The following is a 9,955-nucleotide window of genomic DNA, read 5'->3' as shown; positions in this document are numbered from 1 at the left end:
TCAGCCATAACCCTTTCCCAAAGCTTTTGCAAAACCTTCTGGCCTTTCAAGAAGGTTTGTGTCTTTCCTATAATTTTTCCCTCCACCCTGGCCAATCTCCTACAGAGAAACATGAGCATACTTTAGTCATTAATTCATACATTTAATCCTTTAATAAATGAAAGTTTCAATAAACACATCATAACAGCTGGATTTAAAAAATAAAATCTCTCTTCCCTAAAGAAACTTACATTCCTATAGAAAGACATGATATGCAGATGGCCAGTATAGTATTTTACCCATTAAAAATTAAATAACTACAAAGTTAAGCAGGAGAATTGGACTAATCAATGAGCACTCCCTAGTAAGATATACAGTAAAAAGCTTTTACTTTAGAGGTAAGACTTTATGTCTTTTAACTGAGTTTTAAAGGCTGACTAGGAGTTCATCATTCAAATAAGACCAGGATGATGTTTTATTCAGATGACAAAATATTTAAACAAAACCAGAAGTAGGAATTAGAAGAAAGCATACTAAAGTACTTAGCAGTTTTTTTAAAAAAGCTTTTGAGAGAGCATGAGTCAGAAAAATATACCCATTGGCCAAATCCAGCCTGACACCTATGTCAATATTTATTGGAATTCTGCCACTCATTCATTCAGTATTGTCTGTGGCTACTTGCAGGCTATAAAGGCAGAGCTATTTAGTTAAGATAGAGACAATATGGCCCTCAAAGCACCAAATATTGACTATCTAGTCCCTCACAGAAAGAAAATTGCTGACCTATGATGAAAGAAAATTTTTACCTAAAAGGAAAGCAAAAGGAATTGTCACGGCCTTGATGGTCCACTGAGAGATATTAACACATTGAGTAACTTGAACACCTCTGTATTTCCAAGAGATCAGTGACAGTAGTGTGGAGACTTGTTAGGAACAGAGTGAGGCCAGGGGATTGAAAACCCCTGAAGAAACTATTGTCATACACTCGCATGAAGGCAATTGGTATCACTTGTATGAGTTAGGGTCCAGTCAAAAACCAGAAATTGTAGAAACTTCACTATGTGTTCGGAAGGTCAGGTGTGGTGGCTCATGCCTGTAATTCCAGCATTTTGGGAGGCCAAAGTGGGTGGATGGTTTGAGGTTAGGAGGTTGAGACCAGACTGACCAATATGGTGAAACCCCATCTCTACTGAAAACACAAAAATTAGCTGCATGTGGTGGTGGGCACCTGTAATCCCAGCTTCTCAGGAGGCTCAGGCAGGATAATTGCTTGAACCTGGGAGGCAGAGGTGGTAGCGAGCTGAGATCGCGCCATTGCACTGCAGCCTGGGTGACAAAGTGAGATTTCATCTCAAAATAAAATAAAATAAATAAATAAATAAAGTATTGGGGAGCCGAAGAGGCAAAACAAGCAAACATCAATAAGCAACACCAAAGCAATATAGAGATAATAACTGCAGGAAACAGCATACCACCTTCTCCCACACCCCAACTTGAGTGATGGGGTGGTAGAGGAGTGGTTTAATATATTAGGGCTAGAAGCACTGAGGAGACAATCCTCAGAACTGAGTCCCAGCTCTAAAGGGAGGAGCTGCCTACCTAGTGCTGGTACGCGAGGAGCTCAGAGAAGGACCTAACAGACTTAGGACTCTAGGAGGGCCAGCACCCAAATGGTCAATTAGTCCTGAGGGGTACATGGAGGTGGGTACTAGGACTGCCTAAGAAAGATATGGTGTCTCCCTGCTTAACATACACATTTTGCACCAATTATATGACAGAGATTATTAGCTAGTAGCTCCCCAGGAGTAGGCTATTACAATCATTAAAGTAACTTTTCTTTCTCAATTACTTTTTTTAACTTCTCAGTTCTTACCTTATTTTACCACTTCTTTGGTATCAAAATGCATATTTTCAAAAATTGAAAGTGAGAACTTCCTTTATGAACTAGTAACAATTTTTACAAAGGAAATTCAAAGAACTTTTCAATGGTTTATAGATAATCCATGAGTCAAGTATTCTCCACATTTTATAGACTGAACACCTGAAATCTTGAAAGTGTGAACATTCTTTTCCTAAATTCAGGTAACTTTCAGTAGTTTAAATACAGACCTTCAGATTTGCAGGGCACTGATGTTTCTACACTGACAAAGCTCTCTTCAGAACATTTCTACATTGACAAAGCTCTCTTCAGAACAAAGTAGTGTTTTAGAGCAAGCCAGTTATTTAGAAAGCTATTCTGGTATTGCTGGTCCTTTAATAACATTAACTGTTGATTTACCTTAAAAGTAAAGATTGCCTTTGTTTTTCTATCTTAGCCTGGTTTTCCTAAAAAAGCAGAGCCAGAAAAAGATTTATGTGTGTGTAATTTATTTGGGAAGTGATTTCAAAGGGTAGAAATGATAAGGTAATGAAAAAGCGAAAGAACAAGGACAAGGAGTTCAACATCATGTATGGTTTCTGCATTGACCATACGTGATGTTGAACTCCTGTGCTCATGGTAAACAGCAATGGCTGAGATATCTTCAGTTTGTGTTCCAAGAAAGGGCTTAATACAAAGAATCACCTTTAGATAAGACTCCTGGGTGATCGATCCCCTTTTTACTAGTGATAAGGACAGACACAGACTTTACAAATGCCTCTTCATCTCGTAAATGATTAACTAAACTATTTATTCCCACTTACTCATCTGAACATATGTCCATTAACTCGATGAACCTATAGTAAAATTTCTTCCCTCAGATCCCTAAATTTTGGCCCTCTTATGAGCATTGGAAACCAACCCTCTCAATGGCTTCTCCTGAAAATCAGCGGACCTCATGGAAAAAATATTCCCTGATAAACTCCCTGATCAGACCCTTGGCTCAGCCTAATCTCCAATACTCAGTTTTGTCTTGTCTTGTTTACTTTTGTTACTCTGCAGTAGTCTCCCTATTGCAATAGTCTTTTTGAATAAAGTCCCTTATTACCTAAATATGAATTTGTTTTTTATTTGACGTATGGGATTCAGGACATGCTCTCCCAAGTATGGCACCTTGGCATTAAAGAAAATTGCAGAAGCAGAAAGGTCTCTCTGACCTTCTCCCAGCATTCTCCCATGAAGCAGATCACAGAAGAATTATCTGATCTTCCAACAAAGTAGGTCATTAGACCTTTATTCCAGAGGTGTCCTCCCTGTACCTGGAGTGAAAGAGTCAATACACAGAGTCACCAAGACTAATCTGAACAAGTGGGCCTTGCTAATTTCTCTCAGTTTATTACCATCAGATCATACCTTTTTGTCTTCCAGTCACAGTTCTGCATGCCTGTCATAAACGTATCCAGATTTCCCTGTTTCTTTAGGCCTTCATTTATGAAGTCTCTCATGTAATGTAAAACTTATAATAAATTTGTGTGTTTTCTTCTTATTAATCTGTCTTTTGTTATTTGATTCTCAGCCATACACTTTGCAATAGGTGAGGAAAAGATACTACTTTGCTCTACTATTTGACTATTCTCTGTTTTCTCCCAGGAGAGTGAACTTTGTGTGTGTGTGTATCTTCTGTCTCCTTCTTTAATACTCTATTAAGCCATCTCTACTTCATTTACTGTAGACTAGCATTCCTTAGAATTATACAGGTATTGATCAACTTACGACCTATGCAACTTACAACCATTCCATTTTACGACCACAATCGCTAGCCACGACTGCTCCATGTCTGGCAGTGCAAACGTTGCCCAGCCGGGCGTACGACAGTACGGACCAGCTTCTGGCAGCACTACCATCTCTGCGTGCACCATTTCAACTGTACATACAGCCTACTCAACTTACAACCAAATCGTGTTACCACCGTTCTGCGGTCCCGACCGTGGTCGTTAAGTCGAGCACTGCTTGTATATGGTTTAATTTATAAAAAACTAAATTACCTAGGGTCTTGATAAAATGCAGATTCTGATTCAATATACCTAATAGAATATGTAATTCTGTATTTCTAACACACTTTTGGGTGATACTCTTGCTAGTGTTCTGTAGATGACCCTTTAAGCAACAACGTCTTTGAGTTTTTATGCTGCAAAATGTCGTCTCATTAAAGACTGGTTCCATGTGCTTATAAGTCAATAAATCTCTCTCTTATATTTGAACTCATTGAACCAGTACTCACAAGACTTACTTCACATATTTTGTGGGTTATTTTTTTCCCTAGGACTTCCTGGTGGTCCTATAATGTTTCCAATATGCGAATAATTTCCTGTTAGAGAAGAGACAATATTTTCCTCTTGGATTTTGTTGAGCCCTGACACCTCAAACCAAAAGGAAAGAACAAAGAGAGCCAGTCAAATAGTGAAAGAAGTAAAGTCATCCAGTGTTCAGTCCATTGTGACTTTTGGAGGAGCTTTGTGAAATGCTTCTCAGACCTTTCCATTCAAGAAAAAAAAAAATGATTTGTTTTTTTCCCAAATGCATAAATTCACTAGTTTGAAATTCCTTGTCATAAGATTGGAGGTTTCCACGGGTATTCCATGCTATGACTTCAGAGAAGCCCAGAGGTAGAAAGTAAGAAGATAGCATGTTGCTAAAACTTCCATGGATTGATTGAACGCAGTACTGGCTAAAGCACAAGGTAAGGCCAAATGTATCTGAAATGGTTCACAAGCATGTTGATCGACCATGTATTGTTCTGAACCCACCTTCTTCATGTTCTTCCCCACCCCCACCCTCTTCTACTCATTGCCAGCAATAGCCACTCGATTACCAAATACAGTCCCTGAAAGGCTTTTTCTAGCATTGGGCCTGTCTTTTCGAGCCTCTGTGCTCTGAAAACCAGCTCTTAGCTAGTCCTGCTGAAATGGAGTTCTAGTTACTTAAACTTGAAAGCCTGCGTAAAAGTTAAGCTCCAATTCTGACTAAGCTGAGCATGTTATTCTATTTCCTCTGAAAAGCAATGGTAATGATAATAGTACTTGCTAATATGCAAAAATATAATCATAATAATATATAGAAAATTGTTCTGAAAACAATTGAACTTTAAACAAAATATAATCTGCTGTTTTATCCAATAATTAATTAATAAAACCTAATGAGGAAAAAGACCTCTAAAGCGCTTAAAATGTGTATTCCTCTTAATTATTTGCATATGAAAGGAGGAAAATAAAACAATTTCTAAATTTAGCAAATTTGATGGAAAAGATATTTTCATAGTGCTGGAGAGGTACTTCTCAAAATCTCCTAACCAGATTAGCTACCTCTTTGTTGACTGCTTGTTCTTCTGCTTAAAAACAAAAGCTCAGCATCAGTACAACATTACTCTTTTTTGAGCACCTACTTGATACCAATAACCTTACTACTTTAAATCTTATCACATTTACTCCTCACAATCATCTAGAAAGATAGATATTATTATGGTTACAGTTTTACATATAATGACAAGTCTTTTTTGTTGTTGTTGAGACAGGGTCTCGCTCAGCTGTCCAGACTAGAATACATTGCTGTGATCTTGGCTCACTGCAACCTCTGCTCCCTGGGATCAAGTGACACTCCTGACTCAGCCTCCCGAGTAGCTGGGACTGCAGGCCTGCACCACCATGCCAGACTAATTTTTGTAGAGATAGGGTTTTACCATGTTGCTCAGGCTTGTCTCAAATACCTGGGCTCAAGCCATCCACCTGCCTCAGGCTCCCAAAGTTCTAGGATTACAGGGTGAGCCACCGTACCTAGCCAACAGTAGACTTTAGTGCCTTAACTGATGTCCTAGTTAAAGCAGATTTAGTAGATGACACATCCAGAGCCAGAATCCAGATTTGTGCAAAAAGACTTCTAAGTCCTTTTATCCATTGATTTGATAGCTTTGATCAATAGCATGTCCACATGTCTTGAATTGCCTTGAGCAATCTCAGTGTCTCATTTTGGTCTAACTGTAAATAGTTCATTTCACTCTGAAAATTATCCGACTTTTAAGATAAATTATTTGGTCACTTTATTATTCAGCCTTTTTTGTCTTGTCTTGTTTTTATGTAAAGTTTATGAGCATCTCAAATACTTCATATTTTTAAATCTGTTTTTATCTGTTTTTCAGTGAAAACAGCCACATTCTCTAAGTCTTAAACATTATACCTCATGAGAACAGCTATCTTCCTAAGCTCATTTGAGCTTGAAGGATGCCAAGAAAAGACTTGCAAGGAAGTAACTGTTATAGCTAATATCCTAAAGTAGTCAACCTACATTTGGTACTAAAAATTAAAACAAACAAACAAAAAACTGATAAATATTTCCTTTGTTTCTAGAACTAACACATATTTCTTAGATTTTTATCCAACATTTCTTCCTAAGTTTGCTTTAGACAAACATACAGATATTATAGTTCAAATAATTTTTAAGGCTAAAACTTTCTAACATGAACTTGTGGAGAAAAAATATTGAACTGTCGACCAAAGAGTTAAGTAATCTGTAATGGATCATCCTATATTTAAACTCAAAATGTGGTGTTACCATTTGTAGAATTCACGTGTTTCTACAGTGTGTTCAAAAGCAGGTTTTACAGCTGGCTAATTTGTGGAGCCAACACAGCTACAATAGAATCATTTTGTGAATTTTGAATCATTTTTATAATTGTCCAGAAAGGAGAAAAAAAAAGTAACAGATTGTTCTTTTTCTACTTATCATCTATCAGTGAATTAGAGATGGTAAATTCTAGTTTTCAGCTGCTGATTTCAAATTCATGTAAGAACATGAGTTATAGGTGAATAACTTAAAATAGCAATCAAGAACTCTTCCCTTCCATGTTGTGTTAGTTGGTCATAGTGACTTGCCTTGAAGTGAAGAGGAGATCTGACTAGGAAACTAACACATTTCATAGCTATTTTGATTCCTATGATGCAAAAATTGCCAGAATTTTTACTTTGATAATGAAATTAGCAATGTAGATTTCCTTCTCTGACAGGTTTAGTGATAAATGTATTTCAAACATTTAGTTAGAAATAATCCACTTCAAACATTTAGTTGGTAATATATTCAAGCATATTGCTTGCCTAATATATACATAAACATATATGTGTATATACATGTATGTGTCTGTGTGTGTATGTGTATTTAAGTGCCATTTAACTTGGTATACTATTTTTGAGGAGGGGGGCTGCTATAGCAAGAATACCATAGATTGGGTTGCGTAAACAACAAACATTTATTTGTCACAATTCTAGAGACTAGCACTAGTCTCCAAGGACTAGTCCAAGATCAAGGCACCAGTAGATTTGGTGTCTGATGAGGGCTGGCTTCCTGATTCACAGATGCACAGGTGGTTGGGGCTTCTCACTGTGTACTCACTTGGTAGAAGGAACCAGGAATCTCTCTAGGGCCACTTTTATGAGGGCATTGATTCTATTCATAAAGGTTCAGCACTCACGACCCAGTCACTTCCCAAAGTTCCACCTCATATGGGGAATTAGGATTTCAATACAGGAATCTTGAAGAGACACAAACATTTAGCCAGAACATATACATTGAGGTTTTTGACTAGAAGAAATGTTTTTTTTTATATAGACTCAAGTGAGCTGTTTAAAACTATACCGACTACAAAATACAGCAAGTAGAGAGCAATGTCATTACATTAAAATATCTAGAGCTACTATCTATAAAAATATTGCTATTCATTTTAATTGTTCAATTTTTTAGTTATTTTTATTTTATTTTCGAAGCAGGGTCTCGCTCTGTTGCCAAGGCTGGTGTGCAGTGTCATGAACACAGCTCACTATAGCCTTGACCTCCTTGGCTCAAGATATCCTTGCATCTAAGTTTTCTGAGTAGCTAGAACTACAGGTGCACACCAGCATGCCCAGCTAATTTTAAAAATATTTTTATAGATATGAAGTCTCACTTTATGGCCCAGACTGATCTCAGACTCCTGGACTTAAGTGATCCTCCTGCCTTGGCCTCCCAATTGCTGAGACTATAGACATAAACTACTATACCTAGCCTAGTCATTCTTTATAAAATAATTTCTTATTTTCAACAAATTTATCTATTTGTATGATGATATTTTTGTCATATGTCTTTCATTATGAATAAATTTCAATTGAAATAAATTAACACTTTGTTTTTCAATGGATGTTATAGTGAAACAGAAGTCATGAACTAGTATTCAAAATACTGATTTCTGGCTCTTGTTTTCCCATTGTTACTTTTGGGTGTGTGAATATAGACAAGTTATTTATGATGCTGGAGTTCAATTTTATTACCTTTGTAAGGCAGATGAAGTTGTTTTAGATTTTGGTGCTGATCTGTCACGTCCTAAAATTTAAACCTTCTCCTCCATATTTTACTTCAGAAATTGGAGTAAATCTTATTAAACTGATGTGCAATTCCTGACAAATTTCATTTTTAGCAATGTACTAAGGAATACAGGACTTCAGACATGAATGTCTCCACTTTTTCCAAATTTTAGAAATAATTTAACTTCAATATTTCAATAGCAATATTCATTTGAAGTCAATTATAATTTTACATTTTCTGTTTGTAATTGGTGGTAAAAGATGAATTACCTCTAATAAACTTACAAGCTTCAAGTTACTTCTTGTGAACAGTGACTATGAGGGCTCATTTAATAAAAATGCAAACCCAAATTAAATTTTCATGGTGGTAAGCAGTATAATGATCTCCCAAGAATGTTCATATCCATGAAGAGGTTATGTTACATAGCAGAGGGGATCAAGGTAATGGAGGGAATTGAGGTTGCTAACCAGAAGACACTAAAATACGAAGATTATCCTGGATTATCAGGGTAGGCACAATGTGATCATAATAATTCTTAAATGTGGAAGATAGAGGCAATAGAGTAAGTGTAAAAGTGATGCAATTTTGGGAAGGATTCACAGCAATTGCTGGCTTTGAATGTAGTCATGAGTCACAGAATGCATGTAGCCTCTAGAAACGGGAAGAAAATGATTATCCCTTAGAGCCTCCAGAAGGGACTGCAACCCTGACAATTTAATTTTAGCCCAGTAAGATCTCTCCAGACTTCTGACTTCCAAAACCATAAGATATAATTGTTTGTTGTTTTAAGATGATAAGTTTGCGGTAATGTGTTACAACAGCCACGGGAAAGTAACACAATCACTAACAGGAAAGAAGAGCATCTTACTAATCAGCCACTTTGGTAGGCATTTTGTGGTATACATTTGATAAATAAAATGACTTTTAAATGATTTCCCAGTATCATAATATTCTTTTTAAAAAGTATAACATACAATTCATTTTAAGATACTGTTTGAGTAATACTGTGTTAGGCAATTCTTGCATTGTTATAAAGAAATACTTCATGTCCTTTGTAGGGACATGGATGAATCTGGAAACCATCATTCTCAGCAAACTGACACAAGACCAGAAAATCAAACATCACATGTTCTCACTCATAGGCGGGTGTTGAACAATAAGAACACATGGGCACAGGGAGGGGAGCATCACACACTGGGGTGTGTTGGGGTGGAGCAAGGGAGGGACAGTTTGGGGAAGTGGGGAAGTCAGGGAGGGATAACATGGGGAGAAATGCCAGATGTGGGTGATGAGGGGATGGAGGCAGCAAACCACCTTGCCATGTATGTACCTATGCAACAATCCTGCATGATCTGCATGAATACCCCAGAACCTAAAGTACAATTTAAAAAAAAAGGAATTTAATTGGTTTATATGGCATTGATATCATTTGGCTTCTGTTGAGGCCTCAGGAGCTTTTACTCATGGCAGAAACAAGAACTTGTGATTGTCATATGGCAAAAGCAGGAACAAGAGCAAAAGTAGGGTGATGCCATCCACTTTTAAATGACCAGATCCCATGTGAAGTCAAAGCAGGAGCTCACTTATTACCAAGGGAATGGCCCAAGCTATTCATGAGGGATTCTTCCCCATGATTCGAACGCTTCCCACCAGGTCCTACCTCCAACATTGGGGATTACATTTTAACATGAGATTAAGGCAGGGACAAATATCCAAACTGTATCAAGTATAATA

This window comes from Saimiri boliviensis, chromosome 2 (assembly GCF_048565385.1).
Source record: "Saimiri boliviensis isolate mSaiBol1 chromosome 2, mSaiBol1.pri, whole genome shotgun sequence".
In the NCBI taxonomy this organism is placed as follows: domain Eukaryota; kingdom Metazoa; phylum Chordata; class Mammalia; order Primates; family Cebidae; genus Saimiri; species Saimiri boliviensis.
This window is presented reverse-complemented; position numbering follows the sequence as displayed.